At 46.7% G+C, this 13182-nt stretch overlaps 1 protein-coding gene across 2 annotated transcripts in view; it reads left to right on the forward strand.

The window, feature by feature from the left end:
* The window catches only part of dock1 (dedicator of cytokinesis 1), a 215155-nt gene that overhangs the window by 149230 nt on the left and 52743 nt on the right, over window positions 1-13182 (forward strand). The gene's annotated exons all lie outside the window — the stretch shown is intronic.

The following is a 13182-nucleotide window of genomic DNA, read 5'->3' on the forward strand; positions in this document are numbered from 1 at the left end:
TGTCTTTATAAAAATGATAAGCCAGGCTTTTCATGAATGGACTTTGCTGGTGTGCTTAGAAGGTGCAGTAGAATACCATGTGTGTTTCTATCCACTAGTGCAGGCCACCTGCCATGTGGCCATATCCTCACAGATGCCCAGAACATGCATACAGCACACCAAGTTGGTATTTATGTATGCATATATTTATTTAGAAAAGCAGCACTGTCGTGAGGAAGTACATCTCTGCTCCTCTGAAATGGTATCCTCAAGTATAGCCTTCATTTCCTCTCCATTGCTCAGCTTCCTTAAGCTCTTCAGTTTGAGTTTCAGCTTAAAGAGAAAGGAGCTCCTTTGACTGAATTGTGTTGATGCCACTTGATGTCTCCTAAAGACAGACTGCTGCTGAAATCCACAGCACCCACCATCTGAATGAGCTGAGCCTCTGTTCACTGACAGCTCTGTAAATCGTTTCCTTCTGTACTTCTGCTTTTGAAAACGAGGCGCTATTAGAAGAACAAGAAAGTAACATTTGATAGTGTCATAATGACACACACAAATTTTCCCTGATTATCAGGATGTGAATATCAGGTATATTTCAGTAGAATTCCTGTAAGCACCTTTTCCAGAGGGTGCCTTTGTTACATTCTATTGATAATGGAATTGCCATTCATTATAGCAGTGTTGTTGCCTTCATCCAAGGAGAGATGTTTTTCTTCAGGAAATTGTACCTGGATGAAAGAGGGGATTATGTCCTGGGCCTCCTGGCTGCTTAGCTGTGTTGTGATTCACAGGCTCACTGTGGGAGGAAGGGAAGAAAGTTGAGCAACTGCAACCGCAAATTACATTTCTATGATTGGATATGCAATGGATGATATGCCCTTTTAGGCCGTTGTGAGTCATAGTTTCCTTTTTCTGTCGACAGTGTATTGTCACGGCTGTCTGTAACCAGTCAGTCTGTGCCTCAGCCCCTTATCATCTTTTCGTAGATGAATGGTCATGATTCGATCGTCTAGCTGTTGTTTTGCTCTGGTCCTACTGTATGTTATTAAAGTCAGAATTGGACTTCAATTCAATTGCAGCACACCATACTGTACATACTGTACAGTACATGCATATGCATACATACATAGAATTGAGATGTGTTCTGGTTCTCTCTGTCAATACAGATTTCAGAGATCAGATGTTCACAGCAGATAGGTGGGAACAGCAGTCTGTCTAGCGCCAGCTCATTAGTATGTGTTCCCTTTCATACCTCCATAGCCTCTTGTCTTTTGTTCTCTCCCCAACATGATCCATCTGATTATGGAGGGCTTTTTGTGCAGCTGTCTGCTGCTCTTTTAAATGGGGGGGCACCTGAAGAGGTGACGCGGGGCCAGGCCCTGTAGTGTGTTTGGGAGCTGCTGCTAATGGCTTGGGTTTAGTTGACATTGCACCGGGGGGACAGAGGGCAGGTGAATCACCAATCACCCAGTCAACTGACAATGCTGCCCACAGCACCCACAGAGTTCACAGTGTTTACTGCTTTTTTGGAGCTTTAGTCACTCTTTTTTTCTCTTTTTTGCCATTCTGCCCTCTGTCTTTCTCTCTCTCTCTCTCTCACTCTCTCTCTCTCTCTCTCTCTCTCTCTCTCTCTCTCTCTCTCGCTCGCTCTCTCGCTAGTTCAGCATCTTGGCTGTCTGTGTTTTCTATGCCACTTGGTAAGTAGCTCCATCATCAAAAGGCTCAAGCTGTGCCGCAAATGACAAAGTTCCTCCACAAGCTCTCGTTCACACAGTCCATAGCAACATAGCCCTCGCTGTTCTCTGCGTCACCATTATCCACCTATGCTGCGGAATAGCACAGTGTTTGTTTCTTATTCTCTCTATTCCTCTTCACACTCTTTTTCCGCTTGGGAAGGACTCATCATCCCATCATGTCCCATGTCCATGTATTAACCCCCCTATGGACGGAGGGTGTGTCAGCCCAGTACTGATGAGCAAGACTGGCCTAAGTGGGGCAGTTTTCTGCCCTCTAATCTGGCCCATAGTGGGTCCTCCCAGTGGTTGTAAAAAGGCAGCCGGTGCACGTTTAGTAAACAGAACATTGTCCAGGTCCACCCAGATTGGACCATGTTTTGTTAAATCGTGGCCATGTTGGAGTTCCTTTTGGTGACCTCAGGTTTACCTGAGCACACGCCGTCCATGTTTTATTACAGCCACTGGGTTAAACAAGCAAAGCAGCCAAACAGAAACTACTAGCACCACTGGGGTCCACCCCATAACACCACCCTGCTATTGTTTAGCTATTGTCCCACTGAGTCAGCCACAGACCCAAAGTGCATCAATAATGAATGAGTTGACGACCCGTGCAGTAGGCCGTGACATCACAGGTGTGCCGTGTGCAGATTGGTTGCGCAGGACAGACGAGGAGAAAAGTGCGGGGCATCAGTGTTTTTTTTTTGTGCTGGAGAGCGTAGCGCGTGGCTGCGGAGGCGCTTTAATTAGGAGCTCATCCCTGATGATGGGAGTAATTACGGCGCGGGGATGCGCGGCTGGGTAATGGAGTCCCAGCCTCTCCGTCCACCGAGGCCAATTAGACAGACTTGACTTCAGAGAGGGAGAGGAAGAGGAGAGGGAGGAAGGCTCCTCCCCTTACTGTACTCCACTGTATGAAGACGCAGCATAGTGTGTGAGCCTCAGAATGCCAATGGACTTTAGCAGAGAGAGAGAGAGAGAGAGAGAGAGAGAGAGAGAGAGAGAGAGAGAGAGAGAGAGAGAGAGAGAGAGAGAGAGAGAGAGAGAGAGAGAGAGAGAGAGAGAGAGAGAGAGAGAGAGAGAGAGAGAGAGAGAGAGAGAGAGAGAGAGAGAGCGCGGGCGGGGGGGTCCCTCTCAGTCAGGTAAATGGTAGTGGTGCAGTGGCGTTCATGCCGTGTGCTGTAAGGATTTGCATGAGAGTGTTTTAGGTGTCTTGTGGCCGCACTAGTGGCAGGGAAATGAAAATGGTTTCTTAATGGAACAAATGAAGGATTTAGGAAAATGAGGCCTGAAATAGGAGTCTTTAGGAGCAGAATGTTTGATAGGAGAGCACAGGGGACCAGAGGAGCTCATTTACACTCAACATTAACTGGAGACTGTAGCCCAGCTGATTGATATGTTCCCCCATGGCTCATGTGGATGTCCATAGCCTATTCATGGAGAGGTGCTGACCTGAACTGCATGTTATATTCCGAAGGGTGAGAGGTCATACTGTGTGTTTGCTCTACTGAGGAGCGACTGGCTCCTTGCCTCTGGATACAGCCGAGGTAATTTCACAGCGAGGCAGAGAAATGAATCAAGTTAGCTGTAAGGAGCAGAATACATTAAGCTTTGTGCTCCTCTTGCGCTGGAGAAGTTTGAGGCTTACCTGTAAAGAGCTTGGTCAACATTTCATGTGTGAAAATGGGAGATGTAAAGCAACGAGATGTTGTGCAAAGCCTGTCAGAGTGGAATGAGCTTTCCTAAGCATTGTCATTTCTTGGCAGCAACCGATGCCTCCTTGCCATTGCAATTGTCTGGAAGCTAATGTAATATTATTGAATGTGTGTCTGGGGGTGGTGAGTCATATCAGTGTTTTGGCAAGTGAAAAGATCAGCTTACGTTTGTGCGAGTGGATCTTTCTCGAGTGCTGTTTGGTAATGTTGTGTTGTTTAATAGCCTCTCTCTCTTTGGAGAAGCGTTGGTTCAGCAGAGTGTTATTATCAGTTGTTTTGCATGTCCCTCTCAAATCGTGTCATAAATTTCTTCAAGTTGGCAGTGCATCAGGCAGCTGGTGAGTAAGTGTTGTCTTTGTGAAACTTTTCGATGGCAGACTCATTCTTGGTGACTCTTCCATGTCCTTGCGCTTGTGTTTTACCTGCTGAACCAGGGCCCCCACCACAGACACAGGGTTGCTTGCAGTTGAGACGGTACAAGCTAAAGGATGAAAGCACGCAGCCTTGACAGCGTGTCATCCAGCGTAATCTGTTTTCCACCACATAAGCATTCCCCTCAAATGCGCCTGTCCTGACATCAACTTACCTTTCGCTGGAAATTGTTGCCTGCTCTGACCTGAATATAAATATATATATTGAATAATTTAAAGAAAAGGTTGTTTTGTTTATATTTATCTGTAGGATTTATGTGACTTAGTGAAAACGTGGTAAGACTTTTATACGAACATTTTGTAAATGTGTTAATATGGAGCCAGTAAGTCCTTCAAAACCCAGCAGTTTAGAGTGGCGCATGTAATAAATGTGCTGCATGTTCATGATGCTGATATATCATTGTTTCATACATTGTTTCCTGGAAGTGTCAAGTGCCACGATGGGCCCTTAACATTGCCCTAAAATAAAATGTTCTATCTTTATCCCTGGGTCTTAGCTGCCACATATTGAAATGGGTCATTAGGTGCTAAATACGGCCGTATTGATCCACCAATTTGTAGATCATAGCAGCCCTTAGCAGATTCCCCTTGGCCTGATGTATAATTTATAGAATACTAAACATGCAATTTCTTACTTTGCCTGTTTAGTGATATTTGGAGGGTTCATTTATTGCATGCTTTTTCCTCTGCTGTCAGATACTAAAGAGAGATTCATTTAGTCAGAAGATCATTATTGATAAAGCATCTACCTTAAAATGAATTGCATCGTCTTTTCCAGGGAGCAGTTACTAATGTATTGTTTTTTTGTTTTGTAAATTAGATCTTGGTCTATGGTGGCTTTCTTTCAGTAGAGTCATCACTTTGGCTCCATGTTTTTTCGGATATTAATTGAGAAATCAGTAAATCAGCCAGATCTTTGAGGAAATATTGATTTGGAGAGATCCTCTTGTCATGCCTCAGCCTTCCCGGAGCTCTCAGCCTAATTGATCAGACGACAAATGAATTGAGTTTGACCTCAGCCTGAGGATAAGAAAGCATGACCATAATGGGGTCTAGCAGCAACTAGCAGGAACATCAAGTGGGAGCAAACATAGTTAAGGGCGAGGATGAAAATAAATCATTTATCAGATCAAAGGCAGCATGGTAAGCAGAGTGTAATTTAATAAATTGGTGTGGTGATGAAGGGCTCTGACCTTGTCTTATCTTTAAGCACAGCAGAGAAGCAGGCTATTCATGCTAGCATGCAAATGGATCCTGATCCTTATCAGGTATGCTCCGTGAACTCAATTAGCAAAGGCGATTAGCCGATAACACATCATTAGTATTAGAGCGGAGGTAAACATGGGTGAGCAAAGAAGAACTTTCTGTGCAGGGTTGGAAAAGTTCAGGCTGGGAGTCTAAAGGTGGAACGATGCATATTTGTATTAGGATTTAGAGAATAAACCACTTGTGTATCGTAATCCATAGCAAGGCCATTTTTTTTCTTGTCAGAAACTTGATCATGAACACAGCTTTCAGATTCTTGGTTTTTTGTTTGTTTGTTTGTTATCACTTTTGGTGGCTTGCCATTTTATTTATTTTGTTTGCCGAGTTCCCATTTGTCAAGCACATATCCCCACATTTTTGGATTATATGTATCCACATCCTATTTTTTTTATTTTTTTTTGTGCTGATAAAAGTGATTCCATTGAAGTGCGGCTCTGTGTGTGTGCGGCGCGGGGCGTGGGGATTACAGAGTGTACAACTCAGGGGAGTGTGTGTACCGAATCCCATTCTGCCGTGGCTCTTTTAAAGGGGCTTTTCAGTAATCACTTTAGACAGGGCTCTGTCCCGCTGTGCTCCCTGCACACAGCACCTCTGCTCTGCCATATTGGGGGCTGCTAGCTTGACTAATTCACTTAGCGACAATTACACCTGGTGCAGGGCAAATTTAGGATTGTGAGGAACAGCCGCTATTGGAGATGTTGACCTTCCTCTGGTCTGCAGTTATGTCGTCGTTCTATAGTGTGTGGAGCCCGGTTGCTCTTTTAGCCGTTGGCAAGGGCACAACTCTCTGCTGGGCACACTGATCGGTCACCCACCCCTACCAAGTTAGAAAGTTCTGGAGAATGGCTAGAATGCCTCTGTGAGGACACTCACTCCCTTTGTCAGTGATGGTTGAAGACCTTATTCAGTACAAACTCAGGAAAAAGCTACAGGAGGACAGAAACAGGAAAAGCTACAGCCATGTTCATGTGGTTGCATGAACACAGATCTCCTTTAGTGCCTCTCACTACATATGAAGTTAACATACAGTATAGCCTTGATTACCTCCGCCAAGGAGGTTGTGTTTTCATCGGGGACCGGCATATGTTTGTCTGTCTGTCTGTCTGTTTGTCTGTCTGTTTGTCTGTCTGTTTGTCTGTCTGTTTGTCTGTCTGTTTGTTAGCAAGATAACTCAAAAAGTAATGGATGAATTCCGATTTTCAGCGAATGTCAGGCATGATCCAAGGAAGAAACAATTACATTTTGGGAGTGATCCGTAATTCCCTCGCGATTCCGGAGCCGTTTATGTGTTTCGCTTAGTGGTGTGATGCCATGGTATGGCCACGTGGTGGCAATCTGAATAGTTGAGGTTCAAATGTATGACAACCTAGGAGGAGGCGGAGGTCTGCGCTCTCGGAGTGCTTTTCTAGTTCTCTTTGTGGCTTAAGCATGCTGCATCTGGAGAAGATGAGAGAGATTTGATATTGCTTCTGTTAATGGTATTCATAAAATACGGACGTTAGCTCAGGCTTTGTCTCATCCTCTTCTGCTCCTGCTGATTGGCATGGCAGCCATCAGTGCTCCCGAGGCTCTGGTGAATGGGCCGTTTGTGGACCAGACGAGCGCTCCCAGTGAGAGGGGAAAAAAAGCTCTTATCTGTGACATTACCGAGGCCAGCTATGGGTCAAATTACGCAGTATTGCCGTGTGCAAGTGAGGACTGAAGATGGCTATGCCCCACTGCACCCAATGCTGAGTCATCATGAAATCCTCCAGCCCCCAGCGCTGTGGCCTGGTCCCGGGGACGGCCCTGTTTTCCGGTGGCTGGTCAATAGAGGCTGATTTGTTGTGTGAAGATGGCGAGGGGCCCCGGCCCTCCCTGTTAGGCCTTTAGGTAGGACATGGCATATGGAGCAGTAATATTTCTCCCAGGACAGGTGCACTGGATGGTAACACACTATACCATTAGCCTGGAGTTAAGCGTATCATCTATATTGGCGTGCTCACAACAGCAGAAAATTGAGTGAGATGTGCTCAGAGAAGGCTGTGCTTACTGCAGTGGGAGTGAGAGAGGGAGACAGACGGAGAGAGAGAGCGAGAGAGTGAGAGAGAAGTAGAGGGAGAGAAAGAGAGGGAGAGACGATGTGTGGTTTAGTAATTGGTTGTTGGAGCCTGTGGAGCTATGGGATTTCAGTACACAGAGGTGGTTGAGTGCTAAAGGTATGGTCCTATCTAATAGAGATTCCATAGGTATATCATATCCTATGATTATCTAGGACTCCCGGAGCACAGATGGGGCCATGACATTACAGAGTACCTCCCTCATTTGAAAGACATTAAAACAGCGGTTCATATTCATTTTATTGCTGAGATGTAATATATGGCTGTAGAGTTTTCATGCCATCATGTCACCAGCAAACACGTCTGGTGAAGTATGAGGCTTGTCTTTTGCTACATGAGCATTGATCGATCTTCCCAGCTATTGTTACCCAGTTTGTTTCTGTGTGTGTGCACATGTTTTGCTTTGCTTTCATGATACCTAGCTCACCTCATCTGTACAGTAACTCTTATAACAAAACGCACTGTTCAAGCACTACCAGGGCTGTGCTGTTATCTCCCGGGTGTCCTCTCTGTAACCTATGCAGTCCTCCGCTGTTTATACAGCTCAGTGTGCAGCTGTTCTGTCTGTGGCATCTTTATCCACTTCCAGTGGAGTAGCAGATTCACTTTGCATGGTGATGCTAGTTGTTCAGCTCCTTGTCTCTAAAGTCACTTACCTTGTGCTAGGCTAATTAAAAACTCATTTGACCCATATTTCACAATCACCTTAAGCTGCATAAATGCCATGTATCCTCCCGCTCCTGTGGACTGAAGTTAATTATGATGTATTATTTAAACAGCAGTAGCATCAGTTCTGTTTTGGCCTTAGGGAGCCCCCAGTGTTGTTATTGAGAGAAGCTTTTAAAAGTACTCTCAAACTGTCAGAAAAGGGGGTCAGTCATACCAAGCAGAAATCGTTTGGTGAGCACGAGAAGTGTTTGATGCTGCACTGAAAATCAATCAGACCTCTTCAGAATTTGTGTGTCAGTAAAATGAGCAGGGTGCACGCAAACCTGAGAAGCGGCTCGCTTAAAGAGAGGCTGTCGGACACACTGACCCTTTTCATCAGCGTGACTGACCAGATGTCTCACCTTGAACTCCCGACACCCCCGAAACGCGTCCTCTTGATGAGGATCTCGTGTGGAGCCAGGAGTGCGTCTGCTGCTCCCATCTCTCTTGACTCGCGCTAACATTTCACACACCGCCGCCCCTTAACAACATCACACCACTCAAGGTATTAACATTTCATCCAAGAGCATCAAGAGTGCCAGTGTCTTCCAGACGTTCGACAACTCCCCAAAGCCACAACACGTCCTTCTTTGCCACTAATGCATGACCCAGCCCCATCTACGCCAGCCAAGGCTCTTTCTTCACTCCAAAGATGTCCATAACACACTGGCAAGAGTCTCTCTTCACCCTGACTGGCACTCCAGTCTACAGAAAGCGACTGCTCTCTATTGAAAGCCACACTTATTGCTTATTGAAATCCCTGCGCTGCCTGTCAGCACATCCTAAACATCATATTAGCAAAGGGACTGGTGTTGGGAAAGGGAGGATTACACGCAGCCCGCCGGCTGTTTTCTTAGACTAATGACAAAGATAAGTAGTTCAGTAACTTCCTGAATTTGTCCCTCAAATGCCTCGTTCTAAATATTTCATGCCCTCCTAGACAGGGAGCCCTGCTAATCAGGAGGGAGGAATCACTAGCTTAATTAAACAACTCTGCATCCCCGTGCACTTTGTCAGCAGAAGCCGCGGTGCCGGGTGAGAAAAGCCTTCGCGCTCCTTCCCCAGAGCTAATTATTCGACTTCCTGATCAGATTCAGCACTTATTGAAATCAAGCGGAAGGACTGCGGGGCTGAGTGACGACGCTGCATTTCCGCGCGCTGGAATGGCGGGAGTCGAAGAACAGCCTCCGCCAGCCGCAGCCCCGGCCCCACCCCCACTGGGCGCTAATCAGCGCCTGCTACAGATGTTGTTTTAAACTCCCATATGGTGCTCCAATAATGTTTGTCTTTTCATGGAGGGAAACTTAATTAGACTTTGCTGGGGTTGACTGCAGCTTATGAGAGCGCTGCTGACTCCACAGCCATCTCCACTGCCAGTGGACGCCTGGAAAGCACTGACCTTACGCGATTGGACTACACTTTCTCAGACTGAGTTTGATTGGCTGAATTTCTCAGCAGTCACGCCTCCTCTGCAAGGCTGCTGTGGGAGGTAGAGTGCGCCGTATGGATCATTAGGTTTCCCTGACTTGTGTGCTTTCACAAAAGTGTTCAGTGGGCAATAGAGCATTCCTGGATCACAGGTCTCAGTGCACTGGCCTGTTTTCTTAAGTGCCCTCTGTCATGGTGCATTACAGAGGCCTGATGAAGAGACTTCGACCATCGTCATTTGAAAACCACAAATCTAGCTGCACTCGTTGTTTTTTTTTATGAACATTATGAATGAGAAACGCACTCCAGCATTACTCAGCATTCTGAATTTTTATCTAGCCATTTGCTGTCTTTGTGTTTTTCGAACAAACTTTGTTATTGTGGCAGAAAAGCGCTTTGGTGTCATGTTTTGCACTTGGTGGTAGAAATAGACCAAATGGTGCGGTGATTGTAGTGCACCATTTTCCCCCAGACGCCGCCAGCAGGGTTATTGTTTTCAGTGCCCACACACACACTCTCTGCCTCTCCACGGCTGCTAAACACCATTGTGAGAGTGTTGTTAATCACTTCTGTGCTTATTGTGCTGACAACACTGGCTCCGGTGCGAAGAGAAGTAGTTTGTAATAATGTGTTGCTCTTCACATAAATCTGCACTACAGTTGGGCCTTCCTCAGAGACATAATTACTGATGCGGAGGGAAGGAGAAGGAGGCATGGATTGGATCATTAGCGTGGAGTCTGGCCTGATCTGCACACACAAATGCCTCGGTCTTGATGATCCTCTTTTCTTCTTCCTTCGCTCGTGTATGAGCCCATCCCTCTGTGATGGCATGCGCCGTGTAAGTGGTCGATACATTATAAAAATGAGGCTCAGAAACTTCCCAAGCAGAACTTTTGTGTGTTGTTGGCTTGGCCATGACGAGGCTGGAAGCTAATGGGTGGAAAATTGCATTAAATGGAAATCAGGAAGGAGTGAGTGAGGCCAGAGCAGGAGGAGGAGGAGGAGGCGGCCTGAGAGCAGGGCACGGGGAGAGCCGGGGGAACCCAGGTGCCCTCCCAAGGGGCGAGCGGGGGGGGGGGGGGGGGGCTGATTGAAAATGACAGCAGCCGACAGGTTCTGAAGACACTGAGACGAAGCGTACTCGGAATTCACCAGACTAGAAAACAAGTTGACTGTGAGCCAGACGCAATCCTATCTCTGACCCTCTGTGCTCCGTGTGGCGAGCGTGCCCAGACTCCCGAGGAAGGCATCCTCTTTAATTCAGCCGCCCTCCTCTAAAGGGATTACTTCCCTCTCGCGGAGCACACAGCGTCTGTTTCCACTGCGTGTTTTGCATTAAGTCTATGCATATTTATTTATGTGTGCATTTATTTATTAAGAGATGTAATTTATCATTTCCAGGCTCTGCTATGAATATCAAACATTATCAGCCTGCAGATTCCTTTATTTGCCTGGCATCCTGAGCTTTACAGGCGAGCTTCAGAAGTGGCATTAGCTTGGCAAGTCTGTTAGGTGTACCAGCTGTTGGCACAAGCCCCCTGTAGAAACTGTTCAAAGTCACAATAGTCACATATGGTCCAGAGATACTCCAAGTGTATGTTGGAGATAGCCAAGTGATATGTTATATGGTAAATACTATTCAGAGAAAGAGAAGGTTTTACCTACCAATCAGCTGAAGCCTTCATTTATTTTTCATAGTACGAGACAAAATCTGTTGGCAGGATTGTGAAACAGGAGTACAAATGACGCTTTCCACAGCACATCAATAAATCAGCCCTGTGAAGGAACGGCACGCTATGAAGATATGCCTTTTGTAGGCCAATATGTGAATACACTGTACCCCTGAATTGTGCTCTTCTCTCTTCCATAAACTGGATAGATTGTATCTTTGGGCGTACTTGCAATTTTTACACAGTAGTGTTATGCAAATCATCTTGTAGGTAGATTTGTATTATTCATATGCTTAAAAGGTGCAAACTATGGACTGTGATTAGTTTTTCAAGAGAGTGGCTCTCTTTGGATATAACTCACTTTATTTTTTGTTGCCTAAGTAAGAACAGCCTTTGTTAATTTATGGTTGTATGCTTGGGTGGTGACAAATATTACATTTCGCTGCATTACTTCTGAAACAAGAGGACTAGACAGCATTGCACCAATAAGTCATCAGCTTGAAGTTTTGATTGTGCATTCATCAAATAGATTTTCTCTCTCACTTTCTCCTTCCCATACTCTCCCTCTGTCTGTCTGTCTGCCTCTCTGCCTCTCTCATCCCCTCTTTCTCTCTCTCTCTCTCTCTCTCTCTGTCTCTCTCTGTCTCTCTCTGTCTCTCTCTCACTGTCTCTTTCTCACACACACACACACACACACACACACACACACACACCAGCAGCTCATCTGCAAGCCCTGTTTGTAGCAGGGCTAAATCACCGGCGTAGAGCATCATTTGGTTCTACGGCTCTGGAGCTTAAATCCAATGTGAACTTTCCCTAAAGGAATCAATCAGCCCCGCGCCCCTGCTACGCGGCGCTCCAGCCTCAATCATTTCAGCGCCAGCAGCGGCGGATTCCTCGGATTGTGGAGGGAAAAGAATAATGAAATATTTGGGAAAACAATCTTCCTGAAATAGAGTGTGGCGGGGGCCCACGCGCGGGTGATGATGAGGGGGGTGTTTGGGTGGGCTCCATGCGTTCCCATCTGGGGTATTTTCACATGGCTTCTGAGAGATGCCTTGGTGTTGTAGAGGAGGCTTTGTTTTCATTTTTTTGTGTTTGTTTGGTGTGTTATTTATTTATTTTTTTGTTCTACAGAAATGTTTCATTTCAGCTGCATTTGCTGCTGACAGATCAGTATTCTCCTGTTTGGGTGCGTGTGTGTGTGTGTGTGTGTGATGGAGACGGACAGAGAGGAGAGGATGAGAAATAGAGAGGCCAAATAAAAGAGAGCATCTGCTCGTCTCGGTGACCCCACACGGCCCCTGGTGCCCTCCCGGGCCAGCTGACCTCGCCTGGACGCTGCGTGCGTGGCGTGCTGAGACGGCGTGGGCAGGTGCGGACGTGATGTGCTGTCCTTTGCTCTGCGCGCCACAGCGACATGTTTGACCCGTGGCCCTGTTAAAAGGGCACCCCCGTGAGATCAGGAAAAGGCAGTCGGTCCGTCAGCCCTCGTGGCGTGGGTTGAGACTCGGTGTGTTCAGGTGCCCGGCGGTCCACGCGGCGGGCATGGCGTGCTGCGGGGCTGAGCTTCCCCCAGGCTGGCAGTGCCAGCGTGCCGCTGATTTCCAGAGTGCCTTTTGGAGGGGGAATGAAAGTGTGACTAATGAGCTTGTTTGATTTGTTTACAGTGCTCACATCAGGGACGCTTTTAAAGGTAGCCCGGCGCCGCAGCACTTTGGTGCGCACACACACACACACACACACACACACACACACACACACACACACACACACACACACACACACACACACACACACACCCGGTGAAGACTGCAGCGGCTGATGAAATATGAATCACTCGAGGAGATCCTGGTGCTGTAGTTGCAACACAGGAGAAGTTTTTTCCCTCAACTATTTATGACCGCGCATCCAAAAACACCAGCACGGGCGTTCTAATGCATCCAGTCGGAGTCTCCCACTGACAGTGCTTTTAGCGCTTTACACAGTTGATCTTGAGCATGTTTTGGAGAGCCATTTGATAATGTTAACCCGGGACCGAAGGGTTTCATTGGATGGCGTGTTTGAGTGGCGCTGGGTAGATGTGCGTCCTGCTGGAGTGATTTTTGGAGTGCTGCTTCAGTAGTGGGATGGGGAGGTAATAAGGCATT

Source organism: Sardina pilchardus, chromosome 22 (genome assembly GCF_963854185.1).
Source record: "Sardina pilchardus chromosome 22, fSarPil1.1, whole genome shotgun sequence".
In the NCBI taxonomy this organism is placed as follows: Eukaryota; Metazoa; Chordata; class Actinopteri; order Clupeiformes; family Clupeidae; genus Sardina; species Sardina pilchardus.